This window comes from Gallinula chloropus (genome assembly GCF_964237585.1).
Source record: "Gallinula chloropus genome assembly, chromosome: 1".
In the NCBI taxonomy this organism is placed as follows: domain Eukaryota; kingdom Metazoa; phylum Chordata; class Aves; order Gruiformes; family Rallidae; genus Gallinula; species Gallinula chloropus.
The window spans coordinates 179985061-180002011 of NC_140085.1; positions in this window are offsets into that span (position 1 = coordinate 179985061).

Below are 16951 nucleotides of genomic sequence, written 5' to 3' on the forward strand. Positions count from 1 at the left end.
AATGATGCCTTGCTCGCAGGAGGAGTGAGAGAGGTGTTGGGAATTAAATGGATCCACAACTGAGCACCAGGCAGCTTTAACCTCATCTATTTTACGCTTCCAAGTTTGCTTCCAGTGTTTTGTAGCGAAGGCAGGTTTGGCAAGGTGGCTGACTCTGCCAGCAGCACAGCAACATCCTACACAGCTACAAGCCCCTGACCTTGTACAGCCTTGCACAAATTCTTCTTGGATCACCTCTAAGGTATTCCTAGGTCACATCCCAGAGATGACAAGCCTCTAGGAAAATCTACTTATGTAGTTGCTTTTCCTCGCTCTTTTAAGTTCCTTCCTTCCTCCTTTTGTTAGGGATTTGCCTCTGCTGAGAAGTATGCTTCTCAGTATTCCTGCAAATGGTTTAAAATGTGGTTATATCCTCCTTTCTACTGACAAGCAAGCAGGCTTCAGAGGGAAAGAACTGCAAAAATCCAGGTAGTAAATACATCTCCGACACAGCACAATCTCAGTCAGAAGCTGCCAGCTCCAGCTTCTCTCTGACACTTCTCTACAAACCCCAAACACGGTTTTCTATCCCCACCCTCTCCTTGCACTGGCTCTGGTCCAAGCAATACCTGTTAAACCTTCCACTGAACCCATTAAACACCTTAATGTGGCAGAAAGCTGACCGGGGTGGGTGGGGAGCACTGGCAGCCCCTGTTATCAGCTCAGAAAGACTGGGATGAGCCAGCACAGGACGTAGGATCTTCCTCTGCTAGCAATGAACTGGGCCAGCACCAGGGTAAATTTTCACCCATAGACTCTGGGATTGCACAATAGCTGGGGAAAAAGAAAGAAAAACAAAAGCTCAAGGCTGTTACCTGGGCAATGCTGCTGGCAAAGAGAAGGGACAAAGATGCCATTTAACCCACGGCGCTCAGACCTGAGCTAGCCATGTTCCACCCTCCCTCCACACAGCACCTGCCCATTTATTTTAATAAGGAAAAGTGCACTCAAAGTCATTTAACTTACTAGAAACACACCTGCACATGTAAGCCCAAAGCTCTGAGGCAGTCACGCAAAGAAATCAAAGTAAGGACAGGACAAATTTATACCCCACACTACTTCTCTCAGTGAGCTTTAAGACCCCACAAAAATCACAAAGACAGAAGGGAATTAAACTACAGTCTGCTAATATTTGTAAAATACACGCAACGTTACCTGGTTCTCAGGTGCCAGACAGGATAAATCATGGTGCATAACTACTGTTATCTCTAACTACAGCTAGGCAGACAGTTAAGGCTCCTGCATCCTGAAATCCAACTCACTCATCATTTACTACTTCCCAGTTCTTCAGTCAACTGATCCAAATAGGCCAACATCTCTTACATCTTTGAATACCATCTATTCCAGCATGGGCCCTCCAACAAATAAAGTGACTAGTGGGAAGTAAATGGGCAGAGAAATGTGTTTTATACCAACAAATGGATAACTCTATCTGGATTTTTTGTTTGTTTGTTTGTTTCACATAGAAGAGTTTACTGCTTGAAAAGAAAGAAACAGTTCCTGAAACAAAGCAAAAGACAGGGTAGTTCTAATTAATGCTCGAGTGTTATATACACTGTAAAGGTGATGAGCACCTCACTACAACATAAGTGCAACAAACAAAGCCAAAATCTCCTCATTTTTGTATGGTGGTAATTACTGGGTATCCCAAGAAATCTAGCAAGGGCATTGCAATATGATGTTTTTATCCAAATTCTCACACTGTAAATGTACCAGCCCTGAAAATTCTTTTTACTATATGTCAATGTCATACAAGGCTGTACAATCCTGGCTGCAGTGAGATTACACTAGATCCTTAGCTTTCCAAAGGAAATAACCACCTGGGAATACAGCCAGTTTGAAACACAGGTTATCTAACTATTTCTTTGGATTTGCCCTCAAAACAAATCTTTTAAACAAATACAGGTTTCCTGCTATCATGCAAGAAAGACACAAAGGTGAGGCGATATTAGGCATGAAATGAAATTGATAAATACCACTAAAATTCAAAAAAACCCCTATAGGTATGAAAGAAAAGGTTAGATTTTCCAAGAACAAGAATCCATCTTTCCAGAAAGTCAGCGTTGCTTCTTCAAGTAGATCAGCAGCGGACATTATCCCACAAGGTAAACTTCAGTTTCCTCACTGTTAAACACTCCTTCAGAGCTGTGTTGCTTTAATAGGATGGTTTTATGCGTTCTGGAGTCCTTGTAAGGGTAATTATTAAGGATACAAGCTCAGCCTAAAACTATTAGAGATGTTACTGCACCAGCAGTGGTAAGCTTAGCCTTTGCTATTTTCCTTTCTTATACAAACAGAAAAAAATAAACAACAAAAACCCCAGAACTATTTGCAAACATGTTGTGTGGTTTTAGTTTTGGTTTTTGATGTTGGAATGTTGTAATCCCTGATATAACCCCCCCCCCCCCAAAAAATAAAAAAAAAAATCAGGTGAATGAATGACTAGAAATAAATACCAAGTAAAACTGTGTTGCAAATGCACAGAGAAGGAACACAGAAGCAAGGACTAGGTGGGTTTTTTCATAGTCTAACAGTGGTTTCTTATCTGGGACACCGTAGCTAGCTGAGGGAGCCTCATTAAAAAGCTACGTTTTTCCTCTTCTCATTCTGTGAGTCACTCATTACATTTTTGGTTGTTGCAACACATTAATGAGTAAGAAACACATAGTGGGGAGAAGTAAAAAAAATAAATACCCAATGTTCACATTGGATTTTTTAATGTGTGTGTGTATGTATATATATATATATAGGTATAAAAATCAAATCAGGAACGAAGCCGAGATTTGTGGAAGTTTCTAAGCAAGGAATGCTATTAATTACAGACAAAGTATTTGGTACAGAGACAAGGGCAGAGATACACACAGAAGTTACAGCACAGCAATGTTAGTATTACTATTATTGTTTGGCCTTTATACAGAGCGAGGGGATGGGGGAGGGATCATAATGTTCCCCATCAAACCCTCCCCTGAGGGAGAACAGCCAGGCACCACCCTTAGCTAGACGGTTCTGGGCCCAGAGCTGTACTTCTGCAGCTGCCTTTTTTTTTTTTTTTTCCTTCATTAATTTTATTTCAAGGCTAGGGAGATAGTTTGTGGAGACTGTGCAATCCCGGAGCCAGCCCTGCTACAGGAAATCACTGTTGATATCTTGAAGAAGTCCCAGGGAATTATTTATTCACGTTTGTGTTTTAGACAATAACAAAGAGCATCCAGTCTATGCACACGTCGGGGTAGCTGCTCCAAGGTTTTCCACTGCTCCTGATGTTTTGAAAACCTGTTTGCTTCTATTCCAATTTTCAATCCCACCCCCCTAGGCAGACCATAGTGGCTACCTCGCACACTTGTGCCAACTCCCTGTATGGGCAGCAGGCCAAATTTATGGAATTTAAGGAAATCCAGATAAACATCATTTTTAGAAAAACGTTGAGCTGGAGTTCCACAAATATTTTAGATGCTTATGAGCATGCAACTGGGTATTTCTGCACTGCTCAGGATGTGAACACAAAGGAAAGGAAAGCATGTGTATTATTGCTCTTCCAGCTGCTCTAATTAATGGAAAAAGATAAAAGCACTCGCTTGGAGAGGCAGGAGAAACAAAAAAAAAAAAACCCACAAAACAAGAAAACCACCAAAACAAAACAAAACAAGTTGTTCAAAAAAGTAAGCTCAAGTTAATGAATCCTTTTTCCATGCAACTTACTCAAGAGAACTGGCTATTAAAGAAGAGTTATCTAGAAACATAACCCAATTACTTTCTTGTTCAGGAAATAATCAATAATTTTAGTAGCCGGCTTACCTATCAGTTGGCTACATTAACCAACTGATGAATAAAATAAAAAGTAAAGACTGCAGGAAACAAAAAGGAGACATGTAGGGAGCTTGGTGCTGCAGGGAAGGTAAACTGGCCCCTAGAAGGCCAACATTTTGATCTCTCCACTACATTTCAAGTTGCACAGACAGCAGCCTTGCATTTCTACGCTGATCCTTGGCCAGGTGAGCAGTCCTGCTATCAAATCCTCTGAAATCACAATCCTCCAAGAGTGCAAACCATCACCTCTGCTGTTGCCACTTGCCCATAAAAACAAGGTAGGGCTGCCGGACACATGCTAGAAGGTAACACTGCAGTGTTGACACTCAGTTCCAGAGAGAACTGTTGCTATTACAACAATGTGTTTCCCCAAGGCTTCCCAGGAATCATCTTTCTTGACTCTGTGGTTTAGTGACCCTTGAAAACAGAATGGGGAACCAGAGGCTAAAAGGATGAGAGGACATTACAGCAGGCACAGTTTCACAGATGTGATTTTTCTCCTTGCTTTTCACCACTGAACTCATTCATTTGATGGAGGGAGCTCAACGTTCTCCTCAAGTAATTTGTCATAAAACACTTAGCATTCTCAATGCTCCACTCAAAGTACTGTATGTAGATTTATGTTTGTTATTTTAATCTCATACTGCCAATTTATTATTTCAGTATATATGTTTAACCTTATAACCCATTTTGTACAGTATTTACTGAGGGCCCAACAGCTTTAAAGACATCTGTGCTCTGGAAAACATGAACTAGCCAGAGTGGAATGACTGAAACTCCCCCTACCCTCAAAGGACAGAGACCTAAATTTGAGGGTAGAATGCTCACGCTCTAGGATGGAAGCCTAAATCTGTAGCATTTCATCCACTGCTTTTCTGTAACCAATTTTATTTATTGAACTTTTAATGCTCCCCCTTTTCAGCAAGACACATGAGAAATGTTTTCCATCTTTCCAGACAAAAATATAATCCTTGTGACTGTGGTCACAGAAATCTTCCTTTATTTCAACCACCAATGATGATAAACATGAAGACAATTTAATATTCAGAATAATTAAAGCAGCATTTCTTCAAAAAGGGGTCAATGATCTCAGGAAGGAGAAACAGTAAAGAAAATGACTTTTTTTTTTAATTCATTGTTCACATCCTGTTCGTTTTAGAGTATGAGCCCTTGGTACTTTGCACGAGCTAGGAGCAGCTTACTCCCTGCTATGCTTCCTTCTACGAGGAAATGAACTCCCATACGCTAAACAAGCACCCTTTAATTCCTTTATTGCTAATCCTTAATTGCATGCAGCTGGCTGCTGCTTTCCCAGAAGATCCCAAACAACCTATCTGAGGGCTGAGGTTCCAGGTCATTCAAACAGGGTTAGGTACTTGCTGAGAACATACTAATTTCCCTTCACTCTACACAATAAAATTCTATTATCCGGTGAACGTCTTCAAAGCTACACAAGTGTATCATTTGTGCACCATTCTGGGAGAAGTCAGATCTGGAGGCGTTGGGAATTACGCAACAAAATTATACAACACGCTGGAAAATTCACCTGCCCCATTAAACACCAACTAGCAACACCAGACAGCAAACAGGGAAGACACCACTGGACTCGCCAGGAGACGCGCATTTGCATTTCTGAGGTAACATGGATACCATATACGGAGGGAAACAGGGAGGGAGGAAGGAGCACCACACTTTGGGTGCAAATAAACAGGAAACCCCGCTCTGCCCAGAGAACAAGTCATGGTTACAGGCAGAAGAGAGCACGCTGAAGATAGGCAGGCCAATGTTAATACAGCAAAGTTCTTTTCATCTACATAGACAAAACAAGAGAAGAATGGGAAAAACAGCAAATAACCACTGAGCAGTTCTGTTTGCTTAAGGATTGTTTTCTTTCACTCTTCTGTATTCCTTGCAAAGAGGGGGGAGGAGGTGGTGTAACGTAAGGTGTAAATATATGACCTTCTCCTTCCTAGTTCTATTTCACTAAAGAAAATTATAACATCTTTGTCCACCAGCCTTCCACCTTGCAGAACATCATTACTGGTATAACCACACAAAAGGAGAAGGACATTTACTAACACGAGGTCATTCCCCTTATCCCTGTATCCAAAACCACTGTGAACTCAGTTTTCCTACTGGCATTTGGGTGCCAGATGAGAAGTGTTAGGTGAGGTTTAATCCATGAGTGGGAGGGGAGAGGATAAGAGGGACTCACTCATGACTCAGTTTGATGTTGCATTTAAAACACTGCTGAAGTCAAGTCACTAAATTCCCACACATTTTACGGGAAAGGTAAATATACACAGCAAAATCCTTCCCTCTGTCTCTGGACCCTTAAAGGTTTGGTTTTATGCAAATATCGTCAGTCCAAGAGACACTCAAAAGAATAAAGCAAATACAAGACCACAACTGAAGAACAATACCCTCAGACAAATAAACAGAACATAGTTAAGGTAGACACAAATACACCATTTTGTTCTCAAAAAGGACCCGAAAAAATCCTTCAGTAAACAACTGTCACCTAAATTAGGTGTGAAGAATTTCTCACTGCAGGTAGTGAGTTCAACTCAACATTCATCTGTATGTGCCGATCTAGTGCTCAGTTATTCTATAGCGGCTGAAATTACCTCAATTTTATCAGCAGGACTATTCCATTTCTTCTGCATCTCATTTCCATGGCTCATATCCTGACAGAAGGAGAAAACTACTTTAACTCTACCTTCTTCTCTGTTCTTCCCTTTCTAATTTGTTTTACTTCATTTTCTTTCATCCCCAGTTCTGTTCCCTATTCCTCAGGCATATGAATGAACATTTGAGATACATTTTGGAATAAAAATGGAAAACTTCCCGTAGGGAAGTTTGGTTTTAAGCTGTCACCTAAGCTGTGACCCTTTTCCAGACACAATCCAGGTACGGAAGTCATCTTCTCGCCTGCATATCTGGAACTGGTAATCAAGTTGACTTTCTGGCAGATAAAACAAGTAATCTCAAGAAAAGTTTTTCCCCAGAATACTGAAAAAAACCACCTTTAGGACTTCTATGTCTACCTGTCTTCAGTTCAGTAAAAAATTCAAAGAACATGATTTAGAAACCTGAACAGATAAGAGGCAGCAAGCATACCAAAAAGCTCCAGCAATGGTGTTCATAAAGCCATCTTCTCACATCAGTCCTCCCATCTCTTTAACACAGTATCCAAATTCTGTGGTTTTCCTGGTACTTCCCATTTAGAATAGCTTCCTCTGCTAAAATGCAGCCATTCTGCTAACGTGAATGTGGTGCCGTACGGAAGAACCAGAATTATGCATTTTCTCCCTTAAACTACACCTGCATCAGTACTTGTGCCTATTTAAACACTCGTAATAAGACTACAGCTCAGTCTGATGATTACATATAAGGAATGGAAATGTAAATCTGAATATGTACATAATGGATCCTTCTCCACCTCATAAATACCACAACCCCAAACCAAAAGAAATAATTTTTATGGTTATCCACCATGTCTTAAAACAAAAGCTCCAATGAACAATGCAGTCTCTTAACTATTTTTGATGTCAAGATATACAGTTAACCTGAAACAAGAAAAGGGAGCATGAGAAAATTCAGAAAAGTAAGCAATATTCTTGACAGGTGTTGAAACAAAGACTAAGGACCTAGACTGAGCCATGAAGTCTGTGAAGAAATATATCATATTTATCACTAATTTTCAAGAATAAAGGCAATTCCTTGTAAAACTACCTTCTTTTTATTTTTTTTTCCTTCAGGAAAACATGACAACAAGTTGTTCTCTTTCACAAAAGGTGTACAGATTTGGGAGAAGACAACCCCCCCCACAGCCCTAGCTAGTAAAGTCAATAGGCGAGCTTGTACAGTAACAACAGCCTCATGTATAACTTGACCTTGCGACTGCTCATCACCCAGGGCCTACAACCCCCGATTTCTGATGCAGCTTTCATTTCAGAGGTACAAAACGTAGCACCTACACAAAAGTTAATGTACTGGTTTTCTCACAGAAAAAAATATGAAGACCTCTTAAGCAAACAACATCCCGAAAACATGCTGTGACCGTTCAGCTTTCAGCCTGGTTAACACTGCACCAGGAACTACATCCAGAGGCAAAGCCAGGAGCTACATCAGACTTTATGTAATATATTTGCAGTAATTCGCTGTGAATGAGGTACATGATGATGCAACCACACCCCCCACTCCTGAAAGAGTACAAAAATGGTAAAAGTATACCAGTAAATCTGATCACAAGGGAATGAAAAATATGTAACATCAATAGATGCATCCTGCAAAGTTTTCATAAATGGTCATTTGCCAAGAATATAAAAGTATATTTCTGGCTCTCACCATCTTGGAGGCAATATATTTACGGTCAGAAGCCAGTTAATTCATTCATTAAAATATTACACCTGTAGTAGATGAAAGGTTTTATGACACAGTTAACATTTGAGAAATTAATTTGTAAAAGTCTTAGTAAAATTTTTACAAATGCTAAATACTACAGCTGTTACCCCACAAAATTTATTCAACCTAAGAAAAACCTAAAGGTTTGTTTTGGATGGCTCAAGGTGAAGGTTTCACTTGAGAAGACATCCAGTGAAAGTCAGCTGCACAGAGCAGATACCCAAATAGTGAGAAAAAGCTCAGAACGACTTCAGCACAGGGAGGCAGGTGCAGGGGCACCTGTTCTCTGCACACAATTACGTGTGGGTGTAATTCCCCTTTACCAGATTCATAGAATCACAGGCTGGTTTGAGTTGGAAGGGACCTCAAAGATCACCTAATTCCAACCGCCCTTGGGACCCCTTCCACTAGACCAGGTTGCCCAAAGCCCCATCCAACCTGGCCTTGAACACTGCCGGGGGAGGTGGGCTTCCACAACCTCTCTAGGCAGAAGAAAACACAGAAGTATAATGGTGGCACGAATCTGCTGGCACAGAGCTGGAGAAATGTTTGGAGTTCAACAGACTGCAGACACATCTTATTTCTGCTCTCTCCACAAATGCACTAATTTCCTCAACCCATTCCCCAGCAGCTTCTCCATACAGTTACCTGGACCTACTTCAGCTTTGCCACCAAAGCTCCTGAGTTTATTTTGACTGAAATAAATCTAACATTTAAACCATGTAAGTCAAGCAAAATCATTTCAGCAGAAACAGAAGGGTGCCCACGTCCAGCACAGGCACACCCGTTTGGCCCCGTTTGGCCTCTGGGCACCTGTGCAAACCTCCACTTCCATTGTTGGCAGGAAAAGGGGGTGCCTTTGCCTGCAGAGAAGCCCCCCAGGCCCAGAGATTCACTTAGAAGTCGCCTGTCTGCAGGTGGGACCCATGCTGGTCAGCCATTTCACTAGCGTGGTATTTCTCTCCTGTGTGAGGGGCTGCATGGGGAGACGAGGAAGAGCGCTGTGCGAGAGCTCCCTGAAAGCCAATTTGCATCAAGGTGTTTTCCTCTGAGGTAGTGTATCTGTTTGGAGGAATTACAACTAGAAATATTTAAGCACTGGACTGTCTTCTGGCACTTGACAGCAGCTTCACTTCCGCTGCGTTCACCAGCGGCCCAGGAAGCAGAACGGGCAGGAGGAGGCCCAGAGTCCCAGCTGGGCAGGCATCGGAGCTCTGTGTCTGCCATTGCCACTTCACTCCATACAAATGGCTGCCTGAGGACAAGGAACAGTCTTCCTCAGGCTTGAGAGGAAAGAGATTTTAATGAGTGAATCAATTCAGTCATCTGCACTTAAGTTACTCAGTTTGCACATTTTTGATGTTTAAATCAGTTGATTTCCCCCCAAATACTTTAGTCTCTGAAACTGCATTGGACACTGCTCTTTTCCTAGAGACTTAATTGTTCCTTAGGTAGCACATTATTATCATGGCATGTTGGATTAGTCAGTGTTCCTGCAGCTGTATATGAACACTAAACACTGTCACCATTCTTGTTCTGACTGCTCTTGCTGTCATCTTACCCACAATACCACTTCCCCTGTCATTTATATCTTAAAAAAACCCAGCAAATCCTATGCCACAGGATAGCAAAACCTCCTCACCTCTTCAATAGTTTAAACTGGTGACAAAATGAGCTCTTTCAGTTTCCCCTCAAAAAAAGCCTTATCTAATTCTCTTGATTAACTTCAGACCTTGATCAACAAGAGACCTTGCAATTTCTCATTGAACTTTCCCTCTTAAAAAAATTAAAGAGCAGAGAACAGATGCCAGGATGCTGTTCAACCCTGCCTTGCCCAAAAAAGGTCTCTGAAGGTCTGCAGCAAGTTGCAGAATCCTACAGCTTTCTCACCAGTAATCCCACACAAAGAACCCCACAAAGAACCCAAGCACACCCCAAAACCATCTGACACAGACAGGCTTAACATGCAAGCTGCTGGAAACAACACAGCAGCTGTCTCTCCAAGCAGCACCAGATGTTGAAACAGAAGTTGCAGCAGCAGATACCATGCAAGCGACCTTCTGCCAGGACTTTGAGCATGCTCAGTTTCCTACCTGAATGTATGACACATAAACAGTCACAGAACAAGGTCAAGCAAGCTGAAACACCTCATTAAATTTCACTGACTCCTGTGTGACCAGTATTTCAGAGGTCGTAACTGCTTAATGTCATTATTGTGTTCATTCAAGAAAAAAGACTGGAATATCATGCTGCTTAAAGTATGCAGGTGAATCTGAAAGAATAGGTTTTAACAAGAAAAGAAGGTATTTCTGTATACACATAAATAAAAAAAGGTAATTAAAATAGTTCTGGAGAGCAGCAAAATTGAGTCTTCACTGGCCACAGATGTGCTGGATTAGGGACTATGTGGGAAGTTTGCACACACACAGCAGGTACAGCGTAATACATTCAAAATAAACACCTAACTCCTCAGTATCCTAATTATAGTTACATTTGGCACTGGTGAAGGGGAAAACCAAACCTGGCAGAGACCACAGTCCCACTACTATTTCTAGCCTTTGTTAATTTGCTTGACTGGGTGCATAATTATCCACACACACACATAATTTGTGCTGTTATGTGCACAGTCGGTTATATAGCTCAGCTATTTGACAGTATTGTGTTCAAATTTCATATCCCCCTTAGATGGACAGAGGTCACTTAACAATTCTGGGAATTTTAATCTCAGACTAAAACACTGTTTCAGTTCACAGCCAGTACAGGAATAAAAAAATCACTAAATATTATGAACCCAGTAAGACATCACAAGGTGGCAAACCACAACCCGTGATGGCACTGTCAAAACAGACATCATGTGGTAATACTCATTATCATCTCCATGTCAACCCAAGTTTTATCCAACTGCTGGATCATTAAAAGAGGATTCAAAACTTACTGCTGATTCTTTGATTTCACCGTTTTCTGAGCATAAATTTGTTAAGTAACCTAACCAGAGTGCTTAAAGACATCCAATCTGATTTGCACATTCTAGTGAGCTGGATCTTTTATCAGCTAGAAATCAATAGTGCATTATCATTAACTCCGGTGAATACAGTGGTAGGCACATGGGCCAAAGCCTAGAAGGCTGTACTGTCATTATTTTCTCAAACATGCACATCTACATAAGGCAGCTGGGGAAAGTGTTTTTAGAAATCATGTTTGAAAGGAGTACAGTAGTGCTTAATTATTTCCAAGCAAGCAGAAATACTTATATGTATGTTTTCAAGAAGCCTAGGGGTAGTGATTTACAAGAACTTAGGCTCCTCGAGTTTCATTTCTTCTCAACCAGAAAACTTCCAGTAACATCATCCTGTATAGAAAATGCAATTTGTTACCTTTAACAATTCATGGGATGTTTTAAAATGTGAATGAAAAATCCCACATCTAAACCACTGTGTGAAATATTGAACATCAGACCCTGGCACTCCTTGCGTACCATGTACCTGGAGTAAGCACAATAAAATAAATTTTCCACAGAAAGAAATACTTTAATACTTAAAGTATATTTATTCTAGTTCATATTCCAGAGTAAAAAAAAAAAAAAAGTGCCTGTTTGTTATATTAAGAAATGAACTATGGAATTATAAAACACCACATGACTATCTAGGCTCAAGTACAACTACCACTACAATTTAAACCTTCAACTTTCTTGCTAAACTGCCTGAAAAAGAGCTCTGCAGGTAATGCTTCAAGTTGATTTTACCAGCCAGTCGTGCATTTCAGATTACAAAATTAGTTCACTGCTATAACTTCAGTTGTTTTAGCAACTGCTGGGGGTGCTGCATAGCCAAGCCACACGCAGGTGCCCACGTCCCTGTCTCTGGTGTCTACTTGCAGCAGATCTGGCAGCAGGAAAGGCATGTCCAAAGAACAGAGGGGTAGTTAAGAAGAGAGCAAGCCCTCAGCAGCTGACTTCTCCACAGAGAATCACATCCTTGCCTATCTAACAGCAGGGGAAATTTCTTCATCCCTGAATACATCTGTCAGTATCCTGAGCAAAGAAAGATGACAGTAAACCAACCTGGGAATATGAGAGGACTCTGTAGTGACAGAGAGCAGTAAGTGAGGAAGGTGAATACCTGATATCCTGTCTCCATCTGTCACCAGATGTTGATGCTCTGGAGGAAAATACACAGTAATTACTCATAATCCCAGAAGTCAAATTAGGCATCAAGAAAAAATGGTCCTCCTCACCCAAGAGAAACCAACCATGTTCTGAAGAATGACATTTTATTTTAACATGTCCTACAATACATGGAAAGCACAGCAAATAATCTTGTTTCTCCATCTAGGGAAGAATTCAGGTGAATACAGTATGGTCCTTCCCCCTTCTACACAGACTGAAAATGTTCTCCACACAGGCAACAGAAACATCCCCAGTAAACCAAGCCAAAGCACATCTTTGAGAAGGAAACTCCACCTCACGTTAAACACTCGCAGCAACAGCAAATCCATCACAATGCTTTATTGCCCTCACTGCTACTTGTTATTTCAAGGTATGACATACCCAACTTCATCTCCCAGACAATGGATGCCTCAGTAGGGTCAAGTAAATATCATGTATTTTCTGTATGATGTAAACAGACATGATTTCCCCTCTCAGTCTCCCTGTGCTGGATAAACTCTGCACACCCTGCACTGTGAAGTTTGGTTTCCAAACCCTGGATCACTTCCGTCACTGTGCTCTTACTATTATTTCACACCCTTCCTCACATGTGAACAGCAAAACCAGAGGCGGAATTCCCGTGATCTTACTAATGGCACATAACTTTCCTATTTCTGTGCAGTATTTATATTGCTGCACAGCCAAAGACCACACTTCAGTCACAGCATCACAATGAAAACTCCTGTTGAGATGATTATCCGCACAAATTCTTAAGCCTTCTTTCAAATTACCAGTTTGAAGACAGTCTCCTATCCTGCTGGTGTAACTGCATTCCTGGTTCCTTTGTACGTGGCTGCATGAAAAATGCCTTCTGCTGGATGCCGACCATTTATAAAGGTGATTTGGAGTATGCTGTACTAGTAACTTGTTCCACACACACGCAAACCCCGCAAGTAATCTATTGATAAAAACGAGGTATCATCACAAAAACTGTGAATATAACAACATTAAACAGCTTTACACCAAGATCCAGCCCCCTGGGACCCCTCAAGAAACAGCTGCTCTCTCACAGAAGAAAGGCACGCCTAAGTTCCTCTCTAAACTGGGAAAGATTTATGAAGCAACTTTGCCAATGTTTGTGGTATTTATTCCACAGCGACTCCATGGCACAATTGTTTTAAACTCACACTTCGCTGCAGAGTTAATAGATATATCAGGGACACAATATAGGGTGAGTCTGCTACAATTGAACAGTTGATGAATAGCTCAAGGATGTTGGAGATGTGGTTTTTTACAATTCAGAACGCTAGGAAGCAATTTGCTCTAGCTCTACTGTAAATTGGTCTTTAACAATTGTTAAGTCATTCTGAAAGATGCAGAGCGAGTAAGCCCTGGCTTGTCATTTATTTCAGAGGCTCCATTTTAAAGTTTTCAATTTTTCAGCCAGGAAGACAACAATGAATAATGTGAGTAATGAAAAGCATTCATACAATTAAACCAAAGAGTTCCAGGTTCGATCCTCTATTAAAGAAAAATACATCAGAATCGACTGGCTGCCAGCTAGTCAACCAGTTCTATATTGTATTAATACTGTAATTCAGCAGTGTATTTCCACATACACAAACATACGCAGTACTGATGAAGCTCATAGCACCGCCTATTAGGCAGCTGCCGAACACTTCCAAAGCAAGATGCTGCATCCAGCTGCTTGTAACTTGGCCAAGCTTTGACTGTTTGGGTTGAAATTTTCCGAGTTGAATGTCTGCCTCAGGCTAAATTTTATTCCATGTGTTGTAGAGGTTGCCGCTGAGCCAGGGGTGCAGAAAGAGACAGAGCGCTCTTAGAACAACTTCAGCAGCTTTCAGAACAAGAACAGGGAAAATGCTGTCTTTTAACGCTAAGAGAAATCTCTGACAGACCTGGAAAGCTATAGCACCCTTCCAGAGCTCTTGGTGACAGGTTTGAAATAAATCTGACACGAGGGCTGGAGCTGCTGTATTTCACATGTCCTTTGTGCTGCCCCCGTGAAAAATCCACCCGCATCTGGTCAAACGTCCAGAGACAAACAGCACTTTGTGCATTTTAAGTAGGTACTTGCTAGGCCATGTCCACATTCTTCTCAACTCCCCAGGCTGGTCAGATGATGTAGGCCATCCCCACAGCAAACAAGTAACTTCTCCCCCAGTGGCAGCGCAGGACATGGCTGCAGCTCCTGTGCTCCAAGGCCAGGGAGCAGCAACCCATTCCTGGCTTTCCATGTAGGTGCCGGTACAAGCCAGCACGAGCAGGAGTCCTGCTTCTCCCTTGCACGTTCCCTTCCACATCCTACCAGTCTTTGCAGCAACACAGACCACAGCTACCACCTACCACTGCTGGTTATCCTCAACAGAGACTTCCAACAGCAGAGTCCCAGGCATTACACCAGGAATCCAACAGGTGAAGGATGGCGACACAACTACGCTACCCTAGGCTGCCTATCTGCTTTTCGGCTCTTTTCCTAAGGGAAAGAAAACCTAGGAAATTACACACAAAAAGCAGTATCAAAAATGTAATCAACGTGGCAGAAATTAGGAATTATTAGAAATAAGCAGCCAATGGTAATTAAAACCATCTGCTAGTGCTTATACACATAAAGGTCAAACTCTAATTGCAACTGACCTGGTCACGTTTTTCTTTCTTCCCCCATAGAAGCTTTGCCACAACTAAGACACAAATTCCTCCTCCTGTCTGTGTTCTCTAGAGCATCACTACATAACTTCAACAGAAAGGGAATTATGTCTTTTCTCCCAGGTTCTTTTATGATTATCATCGCTGCAGTAATACGTAAGATAAAGGGAATTGTTATCCATGGTTTTTTTTTAAAGATGGAAACTAAGATATGAAAAGATTAAAGCAAAAAGATGAAAACACTGAAGAGCAATTCTGACACTCACGACTTGTGTTTCTAACATGTTCAGACGCACAAAACATCTTCTGTACGTTGAGAGCAAACAGCTGTTGACTTTTGTTCCAGATGGACAAGTTCAGCCTAACTGCAAAGCAGATCCCAGGGATTCAGGCCAGGCACCCAGAAAAAACAACAGCCCGCATGTGAAAACCTTTATGCTTACGTGGAAATCCTATGGGAAAGGCAGGGTCTGCAAAGTCCAATTCTCCATCTGTCTCAGGCACAAAACCTCCTCTCCTTCTACGCATAATCATCCTCCTGGTTCACATCACCTCTTTTGACTGCTACACCTTGGTGTGTGCACCTGGGGCTCATCACCCGAGCTGGCCGGGAAGGACAGGAGCAGATCACGTCACACCGACGGCATCATCTCAGGCAGGCCTGGCGCAGCCAGATGAGCCTGGCACTTTCGTAACCGCTGAGCACTTGGCTTTACAAACTTACCCAGCAGGTAGGGCTGGGCAGTGCGGGGAGGTAGTAAAATATATGGAGCATATAGGGATCAGCTACATCCACTGGGTGGCAGGCATGTTTCGTGGGACGCAGATGCATGTACATACAGACGTACATAAACGTAACCTTAAATCCCGTGCTTGGTCCCTGTCTCAGAGGCAGCTACTGAACAGACATGGTTAAGAAAAAAAAGGGAAAAAAGTCCCAAAGCAGAAGTTAACATATTCCACCCTCATTCTAACGCCGGCTTCTTGTCTGCAGAGCTGAGGCGTTCAAACTGTCGTGGCACTCGACGGTCAGAGCTGTGCGGCCACGCAACGCCCAACATCCCTTCTGCAGGTGAGTGCTCCAACGTGAGGCACAAGGGCCTTCAGAGTGGCTCTGCTGCGCTGGTCAGTACACAAAGCGCAGTGCCGCAGAGGGCAAGCCTTTAAACTCTAATTCCAGGAGCTCAGGGAGGAAATGATGCTTCGGACTAAGAGCTGTCAGTGTGTCCATGTGCGTAAGCAGCTGGGTTTTGAAGTTCAGAAAAACGTAAAAAAAAAAGAAGCCAACATTTTCCACAGGTTTCCACTTGGCATCCAAGCAGCACCATGTCAGTGTTTGCTTGTACGATGTTTCTGGAGAAGAGGCCGCTGACCAAATTTGAACCCCGTGCATATTTTTATAACCACGCTGTAAACGGCATGAAAAACTCCGCTTATCATGGAAATGCTGACAAACGCATAACGACTGCAGTTAGCTATGACAGCCTGACCACAAGTCCTCCTCCAGCAAAGAGCAACATTACTCTCCCCCCCTACACAGACACACACACACACACATACCCCCCACCCCGCTTCTTTTTAAGGCTGCTCGACGGCAAGCAGGGGCAGGAGGGTGGGTGTGATTCCCAACGGGTACACCTCTGTTTTACCCTTCCGCTATGAATTCAAGCGACTCTCCCTCCACTTATTGCCCACATGTTGAGCGAGCCACCCCCTGTTTTTGCCATAAACAACCAGAGGGCCTCTGAAATCCATGACTCACTGCGCAGGCTTCTCCTCCACCCCTGTGCGTGGCTACAGCGGAGAGGTTGCCAGCTGTAGTCAGTGAATTAACTTTTTTTTTTACCCTTTTTTTTTTTTGTTTTTCCCTATTTTTTTTTTCCCGCG